General features: G+C 33.9%; 1 long non-coding RNA gene across 2 annotated transcripts in view; it reads right to left on the bottom strand.

Moving 5' to 3' along the window:
- Positions 1-10,822: 10,822 nt before the first annotated feature.
- The window catches only part of LOC137763672 (uncharacterized), a 56,592-nt gene continuing 41,122 nt past the window's right edge, over positions 10,823-26,292 (bottom strand). For both annotated transcript variants that reach the window (XR_011073831.1, XR_011073832.1), the window contains exon 5: positions 10,823-11,269. This is a non-coding gene — a long non-coding RNA (uncharacterized lncRNA). The remainder of the gene's footprint in view (positions 11,270-26,292) is intronic.

The raw sequence follows: 26,292 nt of genomic DNA, 5'->3' as shown, positions 1-26,292 counted from the left end.
GGTACTTGATAGGGCACTGCCTCGTGTATTAAAAATGGATGACTTCCCAAAGTGCAGTATGTCTTTACTTCTTGGCTAGCTTCCCATGTGGAAAAATAAGTGTTCATAATTATCTGAAGAAGAGTGTTTGCATATTACTCCTTAAGCATATAATTATCTCATATTTTGGGAAGCATTTTATGTGTAGGCCTACAGCATACTGTATGTTTTCTTTAAAAGGCAAAGTAGCTAAAAATGAACGTGTGGAAAATGTGACAGTCATACCATGCTAGCTGTATTTGTTACTGTGCCACTATATGATTTAAAAGCCACTAATGCAAAAGGAAAGTGCATGGTACTTGCTGTGTGTTTCTAATTGGCACAATTTGCTAATACAGTCCTTTACGCCAGAATTCTGTTGTTCACATATCTGATTTAATATAATTAAATGGCAGGCACTTTTTCCTTGCAATTTTGGAACATCAGAACAAACAGAAAGAAAGGCCATGCACATGAATACTAATTAATAGCGGTTCTTGCTAAATATAAATTGCCTTCCGCAAAGGCAACTATGACAAAGACACTTAAAAACAAATGCACGAAAAATCTATTTTCTAGAATAGGATTTTATCAAGATTTTCTCTGATTCTCTCCTTCAGCCTCCAAGTATACAGCAGCTTGAGCTTTGGAACTGTGATTAAGTAAAAGCTTTTCTCATCCCTCACCTAATTCCACTCACAAGAATCAATATCCATGCTGGCTTTTAATGAATGGGAAGCTACTCAAGAGAGTAGGTGAAATCTGAGCTCTAAGCTGAGATAAGCCCACCCCTCTCCATACATAGTGCTGTCTTTCCCCCTCTTTTCCTTCTCCCCACCCAACTGCCTGGCCCCAAACCCTTGATGACAAGGATTTTTCTTGATGGCAAGACTCCTCAGTGCAACCCTGAATTCACTCATTCATCCATTCATCCATCCACCAAAGATTTATTGAGCATCTACTAGGTGTCAAAGACCATGTTAAGTACTAGGAATAAAATATTAACCAAGATATTCCAACCTTCAGGAAGTTTATAGTTTAGTGAGGAGAAGTAAATCAACTATAACAATACAGAATGAAAAGTACCATTACTGGGGTGCTATGAGAAAGCTTCAGGATGTCTAGAGAAACCTTCCTTTAAGAGAAGAAGTTTGTGATGAGCCTTAAAGAGTAAGAAGTTACTGGAATGTAGCGGGAAAGGAGAGCATTTCAGGCAGGGAACTAACTACAAATGAGACAGGTGCTGCTCACCCCAATATATAGAACATTGTTATATAATACATTTGTAAATGGATGTAAAAAATTAACAGTCATGGGAAGCAATAATATTCCCTCCTTCTCCTGAAACATCTAGGAAATTTCTATCTAAATACTTGTGTAAGTCCATCTAAAACCTGTGCCTTGAGAATTGGCTTCTTCCTTGCAGAATTATTTACCACATTGTTTGCATAGTGATACTCTTTCTTGTCGGAAGATTTGGTATGTTTTCTTTTGTCATACAGTGAGAAATATACTCTTATTTGACTTGGCAATCTGCAAGCCCAGAGTTATATTTAAACATAAATCATTGGGCCTGTTATAATCTTTTTCATCAACCACATTTTGTTGAAGAATATGTTTTTTGACCTCTCTAAGTTTATTTCCAACCATCCTGCTATGCTGTGTGTCACCACAGATCATTTTTTTACAAGTCTGTATACATTGAAAATACTTGTTTCTATAGTAAATTCTTACAAGATAGTCTCACTTGGGCCTTGATACAATGTTGCTGAGAATTAAATTACTTAATATACTTGAAATAAAATGCACATTCTCCTAATCACTCATTCCTCATTTTCAAAAATCACAAGGATGGCTTGTAAGATACAATGTAACATTCATAAAACACATAAAGTCATTATTCTTTACTTATCAAAAAAGCCAGCAATACTTTCACTGATAGCCTTTATTTTAAAATCAGCATGACTTCATTCATGACAAAGCTTGCATAAGGAAAGGTTTAAAGAACATAGTTTGCTAAAAAACACTCTGTATTTCTACAACAAAATTTGTTTCCATCCGCATATTTATATTAATAATGCATGTCATGAATGAGTTGTCAATAAGTGTTAGGCTACATTCCATGATACATTTGCATTTCCAAAATAAAAAGAAATATTCAATATGAATTTTAAAATGTGTCCCAGTCCTGATCATTCTTTTTTCCCCCACTTTTTATTATTCAAAATATAATTTTAAATAGTTTAAAACCTGGAGAAGTTAAAGAAGTATCCTTAAAATGAAGAATCCGTCTGTGCCACATCTTTTTGAGAAGAAAATGTTCTAGGAGATCATAATGGAACAAAATGCTCAGTGGAAGACAGCAATTATAGGACAAACAGTACATTCATCAGAGAGCTTGCTGCCACAAATAAATTGAAGGTCCAAATGGCATACGTAATCCAAAATTAAAGTTTTTTCAAAATCATAGTCTAAGAGAAGGAAGAATGATATTTATCTTGAAAGAACAGATGTGATATTTCATTATAAAACTGAGAAAAAATACAGCTAGAATTGTGCTAAATAAGCAGCATAGGACTTAAAGCCCTTTTATATTTGATTCAGTTCTCATCACACACCACTCATCATTCACCTTCCTCCTTCTTCCCTTCTTCATTTTTTCCATCCTTTTCTTTCCTTTCTTTCTTTCTTCCTGCCCGTATTCCTATATATGTTGGACTTACAAATGTATAGATAATACAAGAATAATAATTCAGTAGTCAAAGTCATTATGACTTCACATTTTGTACTGATTCTCAGTGTGCCTGTTTTCTATTTTTTCCTCATTAGATAAGGGTCAGACCCTTTCAGGTTTCATAAATTTCTAACCACCAGAACCTTTTAAGTTCTAAGACTTAAAAGGCAGATGCAAATCAATTCTACTTAATACCAGAAATAAATACAGACATAAGACTTTCAAAAAAGAAGTTAGAACAGTGTACTTTCTTCCTTATTCATTTTATTCTCATTAATTCTAACAAGAAGACATTATTTGCAATGATTTGCAAATATTTTATCAGATCCTCATTAGTAGTGAAGTGAGAAATATTTAACTTTATTCCATAGCATTTGCCTTATTTACATCTTTTCTGATTAATTTTCAAAGTTGAAGTTTGAAATAGATTTATTTTATTTTGTTATGTGATATGTAATTTTCTTTACCCCCATATCATAAAAAAAAACACTGGGAAATATGTTCAGTTGAAATAGATGCCTATGATCTTTCCAGTGGTTGAAGAAAAAACTTATATGCAGACTTTCCCGTGCAATCTCTAAAATACATTTATCAGCAATTTTACTGATCAACAGCCAAAGGTTTATAAACCCACATGTTATTAATTTTTAAGCACGAGAGGATAGAACAGTGATAATATGAAAAAGAAAGAACTCATTAGTTTTTAATAGAGCATTGGACAGCACAGATTTTGCATCCAACTATTTACCCAGGGTTTCTCACCATGCTCTACGAAACTGCTGCTCAATAAATAATAAAAGATTAAAACCTTAAACCTGGACAGTTTAGAAAAAAATATTAGAAAATTTTATTTGAGATTATAAAATTCCTCAAATGATTTACTTGAAGAGACACCTTCATTGCTTCCATGTGCAAGGACTAATGATGGCCCGGAGCCTGGGATTGGTGAGGAGCACTTCTTGGGAAACATAGTCAGAGGTAGGTGATAAAGCAGGCCCTCCGCATGACTCTTTCACTGTCACCCACATATCTTTTTACCATTTGTTGCAAGAAAATGATAGTCTATGTACATAGTTATCTACTTGGACTGTTACGACTGTGATTTTCTTTTTCCAGGACAGGCCTTTTTGTTCTAAGCAACTCAGCTTCTAGGCAGGGTGACTGCAATGAGTCTTCATGTCTAGAGCGTAGACAAAATAAAAGAAGATTCTAATTAAAGGATCTGCTCTTAGGCTATTGACATCTGCAGAGACAAGATTTCACAGTCACTTTGGCTCTGTCTATACCCGCTCTGGCGTTCTACACAGACTCTTTTAATTAGGATGTCATGCCTTTAATAATCTGACATTCATTTCTTCCCTCTCCTTCTAAAGGTAATGGATCTTTGATAGTTGCTCAGATGCTTATTGAAATGAGATTGGATGTGCCTTTCCTACTGAATCAAACCTGAAGGTATATTTACCTTAGTCCCAACCAGGAGATGAAGATGAGGGCTGAGTTTCAATTTGGTCCCTTTTATCCACTGAAACAGCAAAAAGTAAATACGTCTGAAGAATGATTGTCTGGAAAGTCTATGAAAACAGCAGGCTGCACGTCTTCTTTATAAAGCCAAGTTGTTCACTAAATATTTCATCCATTTGCATTTGATCTTACAAACAAGTATAAGGAAATGAGAAGCAGGAGGCAGAGAGATGGAAAACCCTCTCTCTCCCAGGACTTGGTGCAGTTCCTCACTTATCATTGGACTGCACAGTGGAATGTTATTTCTCAGTGCCTTGAATTGTTTGAAACTATTAATGAATATGGTGTCCCCACAAGAGTTAAAAGTCTTGTTTCCAAGACTTATCTCGCAGTGGTACAGTGGGGTGTAAGTACTACTCTAGACTCAGACATCTCTGCCTTTACGAACCGCATCTCTAGCTGTGACTAGCCCTGTAATCTTAATCTCTCCGAGCCTCAGTTTTCTCCTTTGCAAATAGGGTAATTTCAAGATTTAGCTCATAAACTGTGATAAAAATAAAAAATAAAGCCCTTAATGCCTGGCACACAGTGAGCATGCAATAATTTCTATAAGATTATCACTGGTTATTGATCTTATAAAATTTATTCTCTAATCACCAATAATGTTAATTACATATCTGTTATGGCAAAGATACTGAAGAATGTAATACAGTAGGAAATAAAAGCTGAAATAAATATGTTTTTAGGATCTTCCTAAGGACAGCAAAAGAGAGCAGCAGTAGAAAATTAGGGAAAAGAAAACAAATTTCTATCGACTGCTATTGGGAAGAAAAGATAAAATGAGGGAGAGGAGAGAAGGGGTTAGGGGGAGAAGAAATAAGCATCTATCAACAGGAATTATTTTCAAAATAATGTGTTTCTAAAGTAGAAAAAATTTGTACATCTTTCAATTCAATATTTTGAGAGGGATGATTGGGTTGGAAGGTTAGTGTCATGTAAAAATGTTTATTCTTTTTAACAACAAGGTCATTGACATATTCAAACTCTTAAAATGATATGTGGTTTACTGCCTATGGGGAATCCATAAAAATATTTTGACAAAAAATATGGAAAAAAGTTAAATTCTAATTTTTGGTGCCATTAAAATCGTCTATGATGCGTGTTCACCACTCAGGCTTTTCCATCCATAGATCTGGCTAATAACAGCCATGTGTTCCAGAGGTTTAGTTACTTCATTAGAGAGCATCTGAAAACCTTCCCTTTTCCCTGTGGTTTATATTGTATTTCAAGGGGAACTGTGTCACCATCTTTTCGCCTTCATCTTTGGAGAGCTATACAAGGTATTGCCCACTTTGGAGAATTTTTCCAAAACTCTCGTCTGTTCTTTGGGCAATATGATGCAATGTTTTTGTTGTTGTTGTTGTTGTTTTATTTTACTTTTTTGAACATTCACTCTTCTTCTTCTCAAGATTCAATATTCTACATTTATCTGCATTGATTTCTGGCATTTGCCATCTTTTAGCCCAGGTACGTAAGTGATCCAACTTCTGCTTCTGACTGCATAGTTCTTTTTTACTGTTCTTCTGACTTTATTGCAATATCAGGTATCACTGCTGTGGCATTTTTCCTTTGGGCCACAGTATAAAGTCAATCCAATGTATATAGCACAAATCTCTCTGGGTTTGGGTCTTCTCTGATAATTGCTGCATGTTTTTAAAAGATAAGCTTGAGTACTTTATGTTGAGTATTTATATCTCTGAAGATAAGGATTAACCTCTTTAGAAGATAATTATCCCCGAATTTTAATTCTAATATTAAAAGTAGCCCTTTCCAGAATCTTGTAAAACCAATCAGTAGAAGCCTTCTGTCTCCTCAACCTATAAAACAGGATCAAACAGTTGTGTCTTTTACTTGTGCAAATGCAGATCCCTTACAAGGCATAAGCCTTCTTTTACCTTAGTGTGTATTTTGAAAAATCAATATCTAGCTGATAGTAGTAGCTCTAATCGACTGGGGATTTTAATCAGAAGATCTAGAAATTTTGGAGAAGAAAGAATTTTAGGGAAGAGCCAATTTTATAGAGTACTGAATTCTCTGGTCATGGGGTAAGAGGAGAACCTAAAGGAAAATTGTGAGGAATAGAGGTGGCAGAATTCTGACTAATTTTTGACAGAGGTTCTAATTGTGTCTTAATGAATAAGAGGCATTGTTGCAGAGATAACATTCCATATAGATTTTGATGTGCCTATTTATTTCCTTTATATATTTTACAATGGAGCTGCTTGATTTATTTCTCATTAATTAGTAAAAGCTCTTTGTGTACTAGGAGTATCCCATTATCGTATGTGTTGGAGACATTTTAAATTATATTATTTACCTTTTGATTCTGCTGCTGATGTATTTTCTCTAAAAACATTGAAAATATTCTCTGTAATCAAACCTCTCAGCCTTTTCCAATACATCTGTGTTATCTTGGGTTCTTCCCTGCTCCATATCTATGCATAGATATAAATATATTAGATAAGTAGATAGATAGATAGATAGATGGAGATAGACATGGATAGATAGGTAAGAAGAGAGAGGGGGAGTTCTGGTCCTGGTAGAATAAAGAGATAGAGATATGAGTGGGGTAGGAATAGGAGTAGTGATAGGGTTAGGGTTAGGAGTAGATATAGAGATAGAGATAGGTAGAGGTAAGTAGTCCTTAGGAAATTTATTCTTCATGTAATTTTAGTTAGGAGTTTACGGCCAGAACCATTCATTTATCCACTTATTCCTGTACCACTGTCATATTGCTCTGTTTGTAGCTTTATAATGTCTTATTAACTGATAAGGGAAGTTCTTCCCTTATATTCTTTTACAAAATTTCTTGGCAATTCTTACACTCTTATTGTTCCATATATATTTTTTAATACTGTTTTTTAATTTCATTCTTTTTTTTTATCTTTATTGGAGTATAACTGCTTTACAATGTTGCATTAGTTTCTGCTGTACAGCAAAGTAAATCAGCTATATGTATACATATATCCCCATATGCCCTCCCTCTTGAGCCTCCCTCCCACCCTCCCTATCCCACCCCTCTAGGTGGTCACAAAGCATCGAGCTGATCTCCCTGTGCTATGCAGCTGCTTCCCACTAGCCATCCATTTTACATTTGGTATTGTATATATGTCAATGCTACTCTCTCACTTTGTTTTTATTTTGCAGCACTATTTACAATAGCCAGGACATGGAAGCAACCTACATGTCCATCAACAAATGAATGGATAAAGAAGATGTGGCACATATATACAAAGGAATATTACTCAGCCATAAAAAGGAAAAAAATTGCGTTATTTGTAATGAGGTGAATGGACCTAGAGTTTGTCATACAGAGTGAAATAAGTCAGAAAGAGAAAAACAAATACCATATGCTAATGCACATATATGGAATCTAATAAAAGGTACTGATGAACCTAGTGGCAGGGCAGGAATAAAGACGCAGACATAGAGAACAGACTTGAAATTATTTTGATCAGCTAAAACGAGCTGCTTTGGAATTCTGATTGCAGTTTTATTGTGTGTATATAGATTGGGATTGTTTTACATCCTTGTAATATTGTCTTTCCAACCAGAAACATGGTACGTCTTTCTGAATTTTAAACATTCTTAGTTTTAAATTCCATCTCTTACTTGTTATTTAATATTAGGCTTGTTAGTTTTGTTCTCTTAACATCAATTTTCTCAGCTAAATTTGGCCTAAAAATAACTTCTTACAGGATTATTAAAAACTCTACAAAGAAAACATCTAATGTCATTTTAGAAGATAAATTTAATGCTTAGCACAACAGGCCTATACATTCCATTCAATCTTAGCCCCACTTCTAGTAAAAGAAGGGAAGTGAAGGAATGGATATAGAAAGAGCATAATTTTAGATATTTATGAGCCACTTTCTACCCCAATAATAGTATTCATTAATACCCTATTAATATGGTATTCACAAATTTTACTACTTGGATCAACCTTTAAAATATGTCACTATATTTTTTCACTGCTTCTTACAAAGAACCTCTAACCTCTGTAGAAAATGAAGCAGTGACTGTGATGTTGAAAAATGTTCAGTTAGTCTCGGCGTGACTGAAATCAATACACAATATAACTTGAAGGAATGGGGCCTCCGAGTTCTCAAAACAAAACACACAAATGACCACAGCAACAAAACCCTCTTCTTGGCCCTTTAATGCAATAGGCTGGATCATGTCTTCGTTCCAGGGTTTGGATTTCCTCTTAACTCATACTTAAAAGTTCTTTACTTCCTTTATCCTCCCCCTTAAGGTGAGCTTGTGGTCTTCAGTTTCTCCTTTGGATCTGGCCACAGTAGCTTACACACTTCAAGCATCCAATTATGCCAACCTGGAGAGCAGGGCCCACCTTTTAACCAGAGTTGTCCTGTCCTCCAGAGACTAATCTACTCTCTCATCCTGTGAGCTAAACTCCCTCAACCGGAACTCCTCACTACACTCCCATTGTCAGGAGAGATTAAAGCTAAATGGAGCTTTGTTACGGGGGAAATTGTCATCATCACTATGAGTTAGTAAATAATATCAGCAAAGAAGACTTATTTCATGCTCAATAAATGTCCAGCACTGTACCAGATATTACACATATTTAATGAAACATTTAAAGAAATAGTTTACTAAATTATTCCCATTGAGAGCAAAAAATGTTAAGAAAGGTTAAATCTGGCCTAAGTTCATTAAACTGGTTAAGTATTAAACTCAAGATTGTTAGTTTGTGTTGCTGCATTTCAATGATTAGGAATCTACTCATTAATTTAGGTAAGGATATTTAATAAGACTTTAGCATACTGTAAACTGAGAGGAGAGGGTGTAATCAAATGTCCACTTCTTGACTTTAGTTTTTTCTCTGCTGTTTCCTTATGCTATACCTCCTTCTCAAGAAATACCACACATATTAACAAGGTCACTGTCTCCATTATTTGCAAGTTAATTGATAGGCAGGGTAAAGATTTAAAGTTACAAAAATGGATTTGTTTATGATCTTTGAAGAGCATGTATTTTGTGGAGTAGAGTTACTTTATAAAACTTTCACTTGGGATACTTTAATAATTGCTGGAATTTATCTTCATTTGCTATTTAAGCAGCTCACTATTGCATTTTTGCTATGTTTCTCATATATTTAATCTCTAGTTTATACACGTAAATCTGATACAGCTTCTTTAAATATATGGCTACACTTCACTTAGAAGTGTTTATCTGTTTATAGGAGTGTTTATCTGTCAGTCAGTCAGCTAACATTTACTGAGGACCCATAGAGTATGTGCGTGTTTGTGAACACGAAGCTTGTAGATTATTTAATTTTGAAAAATGGCACTTGTAAATCCTGGCCGACTCACTCTACAATGAGGATAATACTGTTTCCCAAGACCTAGTCTGTGTAAACACTATTGTAACCGGGTGTTTTGGCCTCCAGTACGTTAATCACATGCACTTGGTATGAAGCCTGTGAGAGTGACCTAATGCATTGTTGAATTTTTGTTGTTAATACTCCTAATGTTTAGTCTGTAACAGGATCACTCCCCAGGCTAGATTTGGGTTGTGAGCTCATGAATTTCTCGCTGTAGACATTCTCACATTCTGGATATCAGAATGAGAATGAGATCTAGCCTAGAAACATCTATCTGTGGTTCTTTATAGCTGTGTCATTGGAATAATTATTTCACCTCACCAGACTTCAGTCTCCTTCTGACAGAAATGTTAATAGTAATCATTATATTCATATTAACAACGAACAGCAGATATTTGTTAAATTTTTACTTTGTTCCATTCTTTTTTATTTTTCCTAAATTTTGACCACACTGTGTGGCATGTGGGATCTTAGTTCCCCAACCAGGGATTGAACCCGTGCCCCCTGCAGTGGAAGCACGGTGTCTTAACTACTGGACCACCAGGGAAGTCCCCTGTGTTCCATTCTTTGCTAAGAGTTTTGGATCAAGTATTTTTAAAGAATTTTTATAATAGACCTCATTTACAACACCACCATCATCTCCATACTTCATCCTACCCACACCGAACTTAAAACATTTCAGTGGCTTCTCATTGCTTTAGGATAAAAACTAAAATCCTTTACACAGCCTACATGTTTCTTTACTTGTCACGGTTTTCCACTCCTGCTTCCTTTCACTCTCTGTGCATCAGCCACAGCAGGCTTGCTTGCTTGATTGTTTGCTTGCTTTTTTCAACAATTTATTGAATACACCCATGTTTACCTTCCTCCCATTGAAGATACACTGAGGAATATTTTCAACATATACAACAAAAGCTCCATATAATTAGCCAGAGCAGCTCCTTAAATCACTTGGGAAAAGAATATTATCTAAGTAGGAAAAAACAGGCAAATCACTACAAAGAGGCAATTCATAAACTAGGAAACACAAATAGAAATAAATATTATTGCTCAGTTTCACTAGTTTTTAAGGAACTGCAAATTGAAACAATGAGATAGTATATTTGCCTTTGGGGTTCCTAGCACTGACAGAGATAGGCAAGGAAAGAGAATTCTAATATCTTTCTCAACCACTTTTATACATATATACTAAGATCCTAGCAATGTGTCTTGCAGCATTATATATGTATTATGAGGAAGATCTACACCATTCACTTAAGTGTAATATATATATGAACACAAGAAAGAATCAGTGAATTACAGAATATTGATATATTGTTTCAAAGTATACTTGACATCACAGAGAAACCTATAAAATCAGTACAACTCCAGTATTTCACATTTATTATACTGGTGAAATATATAAAACCATATTTGCAATAAAGGTAGAAACCAGCAAGTGTCACAACAGTGTTTGGACCCAAACACTTGAGATATTCTGCCCTCTAAAGAAAAGTATCAGATTGAACGCCATGCATTTATCACTTAGCAACAAGAGTCCATGAGGCAGCTGATGAGTTGATATGCCACCTGCAACTTCTTGTCAAATGTCCAAGTATGTACAGCTTGTAAATAGCATCACTCAAACTAGAATTGTAGAAAACTTTTACCTGTAAGTGGTAAGGAAAAAAAAATACAACTATTATACTAAGTCAAGATTAACTCTGACCAATCATTTTTATACTCTTACTTTGAAATAATTATAGATTCACAAGAAGTAGGGAAAATAGTGGAGAGGTCCTGTGTATCATTTACCCAGTTCCTCCCAATGATTACATCTTATGTAACAATAGAAAAATATCAAGACTAGAAAATTGATACTGATACAATGTATCTGTGCCATTTTATTACACATGCCATTTAAAGCATGTGGATTATGTGTATAGATTGTTACAACTACCACCACGTTCATGATACAGAACTATTCCATCACCACAACAATCTCCTTCAGGCTACCCTCTATAGTCACACCCTCTCCCTCTTCTCACTCATGTCTAACCCCTCGTAACCTCTAATCTTTTCTCCATCTCTACAACTTTGTCATTTTGATTTACTCAATCACTTTTATCTTCAGTTTCTTGAGCATTTGTAAATGTGAATTTTTTAAGTAATAACACTTTCCAAAATATTTCAGAAATAAGCATCACAGCTCTCAAACCTTGACAAAGTGACAATGTTAGATGAATTTGCATGCAGTTTAACTAATTTAGGTAATTCTAAACCAATGAGCTCACTCAAGATATCAGATGAAAATGCTGACAGTGGCAACTACAGTACTAACTAGATGTACATCTTATTCAGTAAACAAACCTTTTTATCAACTGATAAAACTTTTATCATGAATGGATTCTATTATACCTCATCTACTCATCTATTTCCTCCAAAGACTAACCATTCGTACAAACAAATAAAACGTGTATTTAGCAACTACTGTGCACCTAGTGCTGCATTAATACTGTATGAAGAAACGTAGAGCCTTGAGGAAGCTAAAACACAGATGAAGGTATTTTTAAATATTCCATTGTTATATCTTATTTTTCTAATCTCATTTACTGAGCACAAAGTGACTACTGCATAATTGTTGTTATATAACTCTTTGTCGTAAATATTACAATTCCATAGTTTTTGAATGACTGATACAATCAAAGGATGCCATGAATATAGCAGAAATCTCCATTTGCCTCTGTTCATTAACTAAAGCTTAGATTATTGGTGTCCTGTTTTGGACCAGAGTTCTATTCCAAGTATCATTGGATTTGTAGCTCAATTAAACCTTGATAGGCTGATCCAAGGATGCAATCAATCATCCAGCACAGAGCGCTAAACTCATTTTTGCACATTCAGTACCAGATAATCCAGATTTTCTCCATGTTAATAGATATTTGGGCATGGAGAAAAAACTGCATCAATCTGTGTTGGCTATATTAGTACAAAGTAACCAGAGCCAGGGTTCATTTCCTGTGTAGATTTTGTGTACAAGGAAGTAAAAAACTATGAAACAAATAGGCTACTCAGAGTAGAGACAATATGTTGCTTTTGTAAGTGAAAAATTACACATAATAGTGACCATGACATATATGTGTTTGTTTTATTCTATGAGTACATTTATGAGTTAACATATATTGTAGGGAAGTTATTGGAAATAGAATACTCAGTAAAGAAAATGGTATTATAAGATATTGAGGTGTGTTTTGTTGTTGTTTCTTTTGTATTTATTTCTTTGTTTTTGTTTCTTTTAAGATAATCTCTACAAGATCGTGGTTGAAAATATGTTATTTAGTTTGATAGACAAGAATTTGATATCCAGCTCTAATATTTATCACACTTGTGACCTTGAACAAGTATTCCCATGTGTAAAATGTAACACTATTATCTCTGTCTTAGAGTGGTCATAAGAGTTAATTAGATTTTCATTATGAATACTTAGCACAATACTAGGCATAGTGTAAGAGTTCAATAGATGTTGGTGGCTCTTATTTTAATTATTATTATGTTTATCACAAACAAATATTTTGAGGAAAGCTTTAAAATTTATCAGTATGTAATCTCCATTAATATTCACAGTTCTCTCTTTAGAATTTCCATAATATTAATAATATCAATGACTAACTTAATTTATCTGTAATTAATGATAATGGCCAAATAAAGGCATTTCACCCCGCTCTTCTCAAAGCCAACTAAAAACAATAAAGAGAATGAAAAACAGAGGGGAAAACTCCATCTGCAGTAAAACTAGGAAAGCACAGAGAAGCCATGTACTATGATGGAAAGCTACCAAATCCAGTGGAATTTGTAGCAAACTAACAAAGGTTTCTCGGAGGACATCAACACCTACCAATCTTTTCATTATGCAGTCTCCTTATAATCAGTCAACCAGGCCTGAAGTGCTCAAACAATGACTCTGTTTGCAATAAGAATGCAAAGAGTGAAAAAGTGTGAGAGCTTCATCCTAGAGAATTAGAGAGAAAAGGTAGAATGAGGAATCAAGGAAACAAGGCAGCCTGAACAGAAGCAGATTGCCAGAGTAGAAGGAGAGGCTAAAGGGCAGCAACCAGCTTTGACTGCTAAATGCTTGAAGGTAAATAAATGCAGTTATGTATTGAATTCATACCTTGAAGTTCTAATTCCCAATTGACTACATTTGGAGATAGGATCTTTAAGGAGGTAATTCAAGTTAAGTGAGATTATAAGGGTGGGGCCCTAGGACTGGTGTCCTTATAAAAAGAGAGACACAAAGGACGTGCCTCACAGACAAAAGGCACACAGTGAGAAGACAAACATCTGCCAGCCTAGGAGAAAGGTCTTGGAGAAATCAAACCTGCCTACACTTTGATGGATTTCCAGCCTCCAGAATTGTGAGATATGTACCACCACCCACTCTGTGGTATTTTGTTACACTCCCAATAGCCAAATTTGGAGCAATATGAGCAAAAAAATGATGATAGTACTTAACTATAACCTATAGGATAAAATAAATGTATGTGAGTCTATATCGGTATAAATAAGTAATTGAGTAAATAAATAAAGGAAGTAGCAGCTCTTTTTTACAGAAGATTTCCAATTAATACATGTAGAAAGACTGAGGGAAATATAGAATTATCATTAGGTAAACACCCTAGTTGCAATGGTTGCCAGCAAGATCCACCAGTGGATGAAAAAGGAAGTGGATGAAAGTTTGAGGAGACACAGAATATTTGCAGAGCCTCAAATAACTCTCCCAAGATATTTATCAATTGCCAAAGGAAAATAGTAAATTTACACTGGAAAAACCTAACAAACACCATGTTAGCCATGTGATTGAGGTTTACACTACTAGTTATAATGCATATAAAAATCATTTTCCCCCTGATATAATGCAGTGAAATGGACACATCACTTCTGTAGTTTTCTTGCCAAAATGCATAACCTCATTCTAATCATGAGAAAACATCAGATGTTCCAAAATAACTGACCATGAGTATGAAAATTATCAAGTATCAAAAGATGTGGAAAGACTCGGGAACTGTCACAGCTTGGAGAAAACGAAGAACACAGCAACTATATGAAATGTGGGATCCTAACTGGATTGTGGGACTGCAAAGGGATATAAGGGGGAAACTGAAATTTGAATAAGTCTTTGGTTCAGCTAATAGGAGCACACTAATGTTAATTTCCTCGTTTGACCATTGTACTATGGTTTTGAAAATTATAAACATTACAGGAATCTGAGTGAAGGGTATGTGTGAACTCTCTGTTCTATATATTTGCAACTTTTCTGTAAGTTTAAAGTTATTTCAAAATAAAATGGTTTTATTATAGAAGACTAAGTGGATACATTTCTAGACATTTATCTTTGAAGTCCAATAAAGAAAACCGTCACTTCCTTAACAACTAATCTCTCACAATTTTACTGTAAAAACATGCTATTATTTCCAATGTGTATATATATGTGTGTGTATATATATATATATATGCGCTAGGTTTAAAGGTACTAACCAAAAGCAATGTTAAAAATTTCATCTTGTTTTTCTAAAAATTAAAGAAGGTTGAATCTCAGGCACAACATACTTATTTCATGCTTTTTCCTATCAAAGAGAAGACTTGCTATGAAACTTGAAAAAAAAAGTAATTGTGTTATGTCACTTTAGAACAAAGTAGTAATTAATTATCTTTAAAAAGAGCAAAATTATTGCTCAGAAATAAAAGAAAAATTAACCTAACAAACCATTTTTGGAAAATTTATCCTACACGTAGTCTCATAAATGCATATAAACTTATATCAATCAGGATTTTTCCAATGGAATACTCTGTACCTAATAAAAGGAATGAAGTAGGTCTGTACATTTTCATAGGGAAATATGAATCCACTGTACAATAAAAAATAAAGCAGCATAGTGTGTATGTTACATTCCAATCTGTACTTAAAAATACATATAATTTATATCTGTATCAGTAGGTATATTTGTTTTTATATGAGAATTTTCTCAAAGACTCCCCAAGAAAATTTTGATAGTGGCTACTTCTGGAGACTAGGGCTAGGAGATGGAGTGAGGAAGATATACTTTTAATTTTATATACTTTTATATTATTTGAGTAAGTCCTTGTTATTTCACAATAGGAATATCAAATTAAAAATTATTTTCATAACTGGAAATAAAGTTGTTCAGTGTGTACCATGGAATATAAATGGAACCAATTGAAGGACACCTCAGAAAAATATTTAGCATAAGGGGACAATTTTCTTTAAACCATCAAAATTGTCCAAAGATAGGATTTACTGTCTCAAGTAATTATGTCAATCCTGTTAAGAGAGGTGTTTAGACACAGACTCACAAGACAATCACTTGGAAGAAATCTTATGCAGAGAATCCAGAAACTAGAAGAGTAGTTGGACTGGATAATTTTTATATCCCTTACATGCCTCGACTTTTTTTTTTTTATTTATTTATGGCTGTGTTGGGTCTTCGTTTCTGTGCCAGGGCTTTCTCTCTGGCTGTGGCAAGCGGGGGCCACTCTTCATCGCGGTGCGCGGGCCTCTCACTATCGCGGCCTTTTTTGTTGCGGAGCACAGGCTCCAGACGCGCAGGCTCAGTAATTGTGGCTCACGGGCCCAGTTGCTCCGCTGCATGTGGGATCTTCCCAGACCAGGGCTCGAACCCGTGTCCCCTGCATTGGCAGGCAGATTCTCAACCACTGCGCCACCAGGGAAGCCCCATGCCTCAACTTTTATCAATTAGTATTTCTTAAAGCACACAAAATGGTGCCGTGCTCCGATAGTAAAGTACATTTACAAAGTGATTAGACTTCCCTATCCTCTCAGGATTGTTATAGAGTACTTAATGATAGAAAAACTTATTATTATTACTTGAATATTTAGATGATTAAATATTCTAAATAGGGATATTCAGATGTCATGAACATTTTGTTTCCCACAGGAGGGAGAAAGAACAACTTGAAAGTGAACAGCGAGTCACATTTATTTGACCCAGTGATTTCAATTGTCTTTTCCTAACAAATGAGTAAAATTTAGATGCATCCCTCAAAATCAGATAGAGGACTTAGTGGAAGGACAAGTAGGAGATTCAGGCTTTTGAAATGAAAGAAACCACCTTCTATTTCCCTGAAAAGCAGAGAGCAGATGAAATAAGGGTGGTCACGATGGCTTAATGTGATTAGCCTGAGGTCCTAGCTTAGAACAAAAGGTGTTGGAATCAAATTTCAGTCAAGCTTAGAAGAAAGCTGAAATCTGGCTGACAAATATTGTTCATTCATTCATCTATTCAATAACTACTTATTGAGCACCTACTGTATTACAAGACTTTTCTACACACAGGGAAATAGTGAAAAACACAAGTACCTGCTGTCATGTAGTTTATATTCTAGTGGAGGGAGAATGTTTTTGTAGGAAAAAAACAAATAAAATAACTTTATATAATGTTAAGTACTCTGAAGAAAATAAAACAGGGCATTGGGTTAAACAGTGACGGTCAGGAAAGGCCTCTTAAAGGGGTGACTTTTGAATTGAGAGTCACATTAAAATACGGAGAATGAGTATTCCAAGGAGAGGAATCAGCTAGTGATAAAGGTCCTAAAAACTAGTCAAAAGGGTCTAACTTAGCATGCTCAAAAAAATAAGAAGGCCTCTGTAACTAGAATTTAGGTAGAGGAAAGCAAGGTAAGAAAGAGAAGAAATTAAAATCCCTGTGTCCAGTTCACATCTGTGACTTGATTTCAATTAGATGTGAATAAAAATATTGTATTGTTATTTAATCTTTCCTATGAATCTTTATGCTCTTTGAAAAGTATAAAGCTGAAGTTACTATGAGTATTCTATTATGCTTTGGGGATTTTTTTTACCTGTTAGTCACTGAGAAAGATGGTTTTGAATAATTGCAACACGTCTCCATTCAGGTATGAAGAAAGCTATATGTATGATTGGAAAGTCATTAAAAAACCTGTTATAGGATCTGGGAAACTTTGATGGAACTGAGAGATCTATTGGCAAGATGAACTGCCAAGAGAGTAGAGTGGGTTCTGCTTTGACTACAGTTCTCTTCTTGAAGGAGTGTTTTCTTAAAAGTTGAAATTTATAAGAAATGTATGTGCCAACAACACTCTGGATGCATCCATCTAAGAGCTGAATACTTGAAAGATAGCCTAGGAGTAGTATAAATGGGAGTGTAGCATTTGCCAACTTAGATCTCACCATTGAATAAACGGAGAGAAAAATTATTGAACGGTATAAATGTCACCTTCACTTTTTAGATACAAGCAAAGAAATGTGTGTCTGCTTGCTTAGAAGATTTTTGCTGGACAGATGTATGCTCAGATCCAGCCTATTTATTAGAGAACAGTCTCGGCTCTCATTTTCAGTTTTAATCACTGGGGTCAATTTTAAAAGGGCAGTTCTCATTATATAAACATTTGGAAGTTATAAAGCTGAAAGGTCAAGGTGTAGACAAGACAAAGATAACATACCACCAGCTGGCATATACTTCCATGAGAAAAACTTTTCTCCCAGTAAGCTCAACCCTCATATACAAATGTCCTAGGACATAGGAATCATTGTTTACCAGTTTTCTGTTTCTGCAGCAAAATGATTTTACTTGTATGTGGAGAGTTACATATATCTCTCTACCCAAGGATTATGAAAGGTGGAATTCTGCTATAAAACTTTATAACAATTTCACAATTTGATTCAATCAGACATCTTTATGTAGAATAATAATCATAATTCCACTGTTTATTTAGTAACAATTATGTAGCAATTGTTCTTTCTGAGTTATCTCATTTAATTCCTACCACATCTCTGTGAGGTGGGTATTTTCATCACCAACATACAGAAAGAGAAATTAGGAGTTAGGGAAATTAAGCAATTTTCTCATACCGGTACAACAGGTCTGTGTTAGATCTAACAATTTAACCCAGGCCTGTGTAACTTCAAAACGATATTATCCTCTGTACTACATTATCTCCTTTAGTAAATACCGCTTGAGCTGAGGGTTTTATTCAAGATCCAGTAAAATTTGTACTGCAGGATTCAAGAAATCCTAAAACACCCGTGATGCTCAAAGGAAGCATCACAAATCTTTGACATCACTTTATCTTTATTACTTTCATCTGAAAGGTGCAATATAAACTGAAAACTTCAAAAAGTACTGGCTGGACTCTTAGTTAAATATAGCAGAATAAAGCTTTTTTTTTAATTTCTTTTTTTTTCTTAAAATTCATGAAAAATTATAAGTAGTTAAAATACAGAAAATCTGAAACTCAAAGCACACTTGCAAAATCCTTCAGAATCTGGACCAAAATGCAGAAGAAAGATGAATTTGACCAATTTTTAAAATACTTTTCCTAAATTAAGAAGCATTATCTCAAGTGACCTATACAAATATCTCTTGTTGAGAGAGACAAGAACTAGGGGCATGTCTGTATCACATGAGAAAATGGATAAGACCCTGTTAGAGACGTTGTGTGTGACCAGGGAATGTGAAGGGAGGTGTAGCAAGAGGAGAAAATGTGTTGATCAGGTATTTGTATGAACATCATGGTAGCCCAGGGAGCCACTAGAGGGTAAAATAAGATCAAGGAGAAAAAGTATAAAGTGATTGTCTGGTAGCAACACAGAGAGCTGTGACCCAAAGACTTCCTCAATAAGCCTCTTAAACAATAACAGCAACAATAACAGCAACAAGAAAGTTGTCCCTAGGGCAAGGAAATGACAAATCTATTGAGTATATTTGCAACAGTAATCCTATGAAGAAGCTGACTGGCTTATTTCACTACCTCCATTTCTCCCCACATGATTCTTTAACAGATAATTAGCTTCATTCAAAATAATAATAACAAAAGCTATTAAGTTTAATTAAGTCCCATTTGTTTGTTTTTACTTATGTTTCCTTTGCCTAGGAGATAGATCCAAGAAAATATTGCTACGATTTATATCAAAGAGTATTCTGCACAGCAAAGGAAACCATCATCAAATGAAAAGACAACCTACTGAAGGGGAAAAAATATTTGCAAATGATACGACTGATAAGGGGTTACTATTCAAAATATATAAATGGCTCATACAACTCAATATCAGAAAAACAAACAACCTGACTTTAAAAATAGGCAGACTGAGCAGACACTCTTCCAAAGAAGACAAACAGATGACCAACAGGCACAAGAAAAGTTGCTCATCATTGCTAATCATCAGAGAAATGCAAATCAAATCCACAGTGAGATATCACCCCACACCAGTCAGAATGGCTATCATCAAAAAGTCTACAAATAACAAACGTTGACAAGAATGTGGAGAAAAGGGAACTCTAGTACACCATTGGTGGGAATGTAAATTGGTGCAGGCACTATGGAAAACAGTATGGAGGGTCCTCAGAAAACTAAAATTGGAACTACTATGTGATACAGCAATTCCACTCCTGAAGAAAATGAAAACACTAATTCAAAAAGATAACTGCACCCTGATGTTCATAGCAGCATTATTTACAACAGCCAAGATATGGAAGCAACCTGAGTCCACCAACAGATGAATGGGTAAAGAATACGTGGTGAATATATTAGGTTGGCCAAAAGGTTCGGTTTTTTCCATAAGATGGCTCTAGCAGCACTTAGTTTAACTTCATTTGAAACAATTTTGTTAGATCGTGACAGCTGTCATATCAGTATGCATTTAAAAAAAAGACATTAAAATTGGTGAATTTTTGTGTAGCCATTTTAATGTTGAAGATGGAAGAAAAAAAGCAACATTTTTAGCATATTATGCTTTATTATTTCAAGAAAGGTAAAAATGCAACTGAAACGCCAAAAAAGATTTGTGCAGTGTATGGAGAAGGTGCTGTGACTGATCAAACTCATCAAAAGTAAGTCGCAAAATTTCATGCTGGAGATTTCTCGCTGGACGATGCTCCACGGTCAGGTAGACCAGTTGAAGTTGATAGCAAACAAATCGCGACATTAACTGAGAACAATCAACATTATACCATGTGGGAGATAGCCAACATACTCAAAATATCCAAATCAAATGTTGAAAATCATTTGCACCAGCTTGGTTATGTTAATCGCTTTGATGTTTGGGTTCCACATAAGTTAAGTGAAAAAAACCTTCTTGACCGTATTTCCTCATTTGATTCTCTAGTTAAACGTAATGAAAATGTTCCGTTTTAAAAAAAGTTGTGATGGGCCATGAAGAGTGGATTCTGTACAATAACATGGAATGGAAGAGATCATGGGGCAAGCAAAATGAACCACCACCAACCACACCAAAGGCCGGTCTTCATCCAAAGAAGGTGATGTATATATGGTGGGATTGGAAGGGAGTCCTCTATTATGAGCTCCTTCTGGGAAACCAAACGATTGATTACAACAAGTACTGCTCTCAATTAGATTGACTGAAAGCAGCACTTGACAAAAAGCGTCCAGAATTAGTTGACAGAAAATGCATAATCTTCCATCAGGATAATGCAAGACCACATGTTTCTTTGATGACCAGGCAAAAACTGTTAGAGCTTGGCTTGGAAGTTCTGATTCATCTTCCATATTCACCAGACATCACATCTTCAGATTTCCATTTATTTCGGTCTTTACAAAATTCTTTTCATGGAAAAAATTTCAATTCCCTGGAAGACTGTAAAAGACACCTGGAACGGCTCTTTGCTCAAAAAGATAAAAAATTTTGGGAAGATGGAATTATGAAGTTGCCTGAAAAATGGCAGAAAGTAGTGGAACAAAAGGGTGAATATGTTGTTCAATAAAGTTCTTGGTGAAAATGAAAAATGTGTCTTTTATTTTTACTCAAAAACTGAAGGCACTTTTTGTCCAACCCAATATATATATATAATGTAATACTGCTCAGCCATTAAAAAGAATGAAATTTTGCCATTTGCAGCAACATGGATGGACCTGGAGGGTATTATGCTTAGTGAAATAAGTCAGAGAAAGACAAACACTCTATATTATTACTTATATGTGCAATCTAAAAAATAAAACAAATGAATGAATATAACAAAACAGAAACAGACTCACACATATAGAGAACAAACTAATAATTATAAGTGGGGAAAGGGAAGGAGGGAAGGGAACTATAAAGGTAGGGGATTAGAAAGTGGGAAATACTATGCATAAAATAAATGGCTACAAAGATATATTTTACAGCACAGGGACTATAGCCAGTATTTTATAATAACTTTAACTGGAGTATAATCTATAAAAATATTGAATCACTGTACTGTACACCTGAAACTAATGTAATATTGTAAATCAACTATAATTCAATAAAAAATAATAATAGTGATAACGAATGAAATCAGCATGAAACTCTTAGGTGGGGAAGGGGATAAATAAAGGACTGGAACATTGGGTGAATGCAGATGAAAGACACATATCACAAAAGTAAATACCTAAGGAAACAGAAAAGAAAATCATAAAAATAGTTCTTCATAGACATCATTGTATATGAAAAAAAAACCAACAAATACTACAAAACTTTCAAAGATGAAATTACACAGAATCAAGAGATGAGATTGGACCAGCAAGCTTTTAAAAAAACAAATTGTAAGAGAAAAACAGATACATTTAGAGAAGAAAACCACATTGAAAGCAACAACAACAAAAAATTACAACCTATGTGATTAAAAACTTTTCAGTTAAAATAGAGAAAATCACATAAAATGACATTCAGAGCAATCATAGAGCAAAATGGTAGACATAAATCCAACGAAATGAAATAATTGAACTCTATATAAAATGATCAAAGATTCCATTTAAAATCAGAGATTGTCAGGGGGAGGGACAATATAGCGGTAGGGGGAAAAGTGTTATTATGAGATTATAAGAAATTATATGTGTAAAAATTTTTGAAATTTGTAAAGCACTATAGAGTTTAAAGAATCTTTCATTTAATAAAAAAAGAAAAAAAATCAGAGATTGTCAGACTATTAAAAAGTAAGATTCAACTAGTATATGCTTTCTATAAATGATTCATTTTAAGAGAGAAACTGGAATAAATATGAAAACATATACCATGAAAACCATAAGCACAAGAAAATTATGCTATATCACATGCTATTGTCATGACTATATTAACATTAAAAAAATAGATTTTGAAAAGTATTACCAGAGATAAAGGGAACATGTCATGGTAGAAGAAACAAACCATTGAGAAGACATAAAAATCACAATGTACATGCACCTAATAACAGAACTTCAAACTACATGGAGGAAAAACAGATAGAACTAAAGGAAGAAATAGAAAAACACAGCTTCATAGCTGGAAGCTCTAATACCATTCTGTCAGTAATTGATAGACCAAGTAGTCAAAAAAATCAAACAAGTTAGAGAATATTTGAATAATACTATCAACCATCTTACTTTACTTGATGTTAATAAACATTTAACCTAACAAGTGGCACAAATATGGTCTTTTCCAGTATACAAAGGATGTTCATCAGAATAAAACATATGTTGGGCCAAGAAAAAAATTCTCAATAAATATCAAGAAAACAAATATTTCAGAGTAAGTTTTCTTAACACCACAGAATTAAATTAGAAATGGCTAAAACTAATATTCCTAGAAAAGCTGCAAATACCTGTAAACAACATACTCCCAAATAACTCATACGTTAAAAAAGAAATAAGAAAATAGATAATTAGAAAAGATTTGAATTAGAAAATATCAGAATTTCTAGGAAATAGCTAAAGTCATGAAAATTTATAACTCTAAATGCTTATATTAGAAAAGAAGAAAAGTCTAAGTCAATGACCTACTATTTCACCTTAAGAAGCTAGAAGAAGAGTAGCAAATCAAACCCAAATGATGTAGAAGTAAGGAAAAATAAGATAAAATCAGAAAGGCAGAAATCAATGAAATAGAGAAAATAACTGCATAGAGAAATATCAACAAAGCCATGAGTCAGTTCTTAGAAAAAATTAATTAAATTGATAAACTCCTAGAAAGAGGTCCTCCCCCAAAAGGGAAGGAACACAAATTGCCAATAATAGTGATGAAAGAATAAACAAGAGTCAGATTCTAGATATAAAAAAAAAATTAGGGATAAACTATAATGAGAAAACTTTACACCAAAAAAATTTGACTCTGTAGTTAAGATAAATTCCTTAGAAAAACAAATTACCTATGTTGACACCAATGTTTAATGATCCTAAATCTATCAAAGAAATTGAAATCACAAAGAAAGCTCCAGATCCAGACGGTTTCTCCAGTGAATTTTTCACAATTTTAAGAAAAATAATTTGCCAAAATTATTTCAGAAATTATAGAAAAGGAACACTCATGTATGAGTCCAAGATCATCTTTATACAAAAACTGTCAAGGATACCAAAAGAAAAAAATCACAGACCATTCTTTTTCATAATCATAGATGCAGAAATTCTAAACGAGGTATTAGAAAACTGAATACAACAATATAGGAAAAGGAGCTTACTCCAGAATATAAATTTGGCTTAATATTAGAAAATAAATGAACAAAAGGAGAAAATTCATGGTATAATCTCAATAGATACAAAAAAGCATTTACAAAATTCAACATTTATATAATAATAAAAAATTCTTTTAATCCTTGAAAGATTATCTACAAAAAAATCTACCAAATATTCTACCTAATAATAAATTACTGAAAGTTTTTCTCCTAAGGTTGAGAATGAGATATGGATGCCTGTTATCATCATTTTAGTACTGCTAGACATTGCGCTGGTAGCCCTAAGTGTTGATAAAAAGGACAAAAAATAAAAAAGAAATACAAGTTACAAATATTGGAATGGAAGAAATAAAACTGTAATTATTCAGAGTCAATTTGATTGGCTATATAGAAAGTCTGAAAAAATCTACAGAAAAATTATTTTAACTACTAAATATTTAGAAATAGATATAGTAAAATATGTACAAGACCTCCACACCAAAAAAAGAAATCACAATAACGGTAAGAGTAATTAAAGGAGATTTAATATATGCAAGTCTATACCATGTTCACAGTTTGGAAGATTCAGTATTGTAAAAATATCAATTGTCATTCAGTTGATCTATAGATTTAATTTATAGAACTGAGTGAAAATTGACAAGTTGATGATAAAATTTATATGGAAATGTAAAGGCCCAAGAATAGCCAAGGCATTCTTGGAGAAGAACAAACCTGGAAGTTACAATGTTAGATATCAAGATATATTACAAATCTGTAATAATTAGGAAAATATGGTAATAAGGCAAGGAAGTAGAAATAGACCAATAAAACAAAATTGAGGGTAAAGAAAGCATCATTTCTTTTATGATCTAGATGTCTATTTAATGCATTGCTAAAAAGATGCTTTTTCAATAAATGGTGCTGGGGAAATTGAATGTTCATATTAAAAAGTGAATCATGACCACTACCTCACTTAATACACAAAAAATATAGTCAAAAGGTAAACATTAAAACAATAAAGCTTTTTAGAAGAAATCATAGGAGAATATCTTCATGACTTTGGAAAATATCTTTATGACATTATCTCCTAGGGTAGACAAATAAACACAAAAAACATTAACCATAAAGAAAAAATAATAAATTAGACTACATTATAATTAAGAACTTCTTTTCATGAAAAGACACCATTAGAAGAGTAAAAAGAGTAGAATATATTTGAACTATATATATTCAACAAATGATTACTATCCAGAATATATATAAAGAACAGCTTTGTTCTTCTCCAGAACATCAAAAAATCAATATGAAAAATGCATACAAATGAATACAATAGAAGGAAAAGTGTGCAAAATGCCTAGAGACACTTTACAAAAGAGAACATCCAAATGGCCGATAAACATATAAACTGCATTCATTTTTCAATAATGCTCAAATTATAACTATAATATAATATATCTTTACACCCACCAGAATAGCTAAAATAAAAAAAAAAATTTTTTTTTAATGGAGCAACTGGAGCTATCATACATTGCTGATGGGAGTGTAAATTCATAATAGAACTTTGGAAATTTGTTTGACAAAATTGACTGAAACTGAGCATATGCATACGGTATGACCTAGCAATTGCTCCCCTAGGTATAAACCAAAGCAAAAGGTATGAATCAAATGTTCACCAAAAGACACATAACAACAATGTTTATGGCAACTCTCTATAGAATAACCTCAAACTCGAAACAACCTGATGTCCATCTATCATAAGATGGATAACTAAATATTGGTATATTCACACAATAGAAAACTAAAGAAAAAGAATGAACAATCTACAACTATAAGAATAAGAAAGATGAATCTCACAAACAAAATATTGAACAAAATAAGCCAGTTACAAACTACTACATAGTGTATGATTCAATTGATACTCAGTTTAATCCAGGAAACTACCTAGGGAGTTAGAAGTGAGGGTAGTGGTTATGCTTGATGTGATGGAAGAGAGGATGCAAGGGGACAGGTGTCAGTCTGAGCCCTCCAGGAAGCAGATGCTGAGATGGATTAGGATGGCAATAGGTTTCTGAGAGGTAACACTCGAAAAATATAAGTAGATGGAAGTGTGGTTGAGAAGTGAAAATCTCTATACCCTGTGCGGCTCTGACACCTGTGCGAGAAAACAGAATTGAGGTAAGCCTCAGAGCATAACGCAGATTTGAGAAAGTCTCAGCCAATCCAATGGGAAGCTCCACAAA

Source organism: Eschrichtius robustus, chromosome 4 (assembly GCF_028021215.1).
Source record: "Eschrichtius robustus isolate mEscRob2 chromosome 4, mEscRob2.pri, whole genome shotgun sequence".
Taxonomy (NCBI): Eukaryota; Metazoa; Chordata; class Mammalia; order Artiodactyla; family Eschrichtiidae; genus Eschrichtius; species Eschrichtius robustus.
This window is presented reverse-complemented; position numbering and strand designations above follow the sequence as displayed.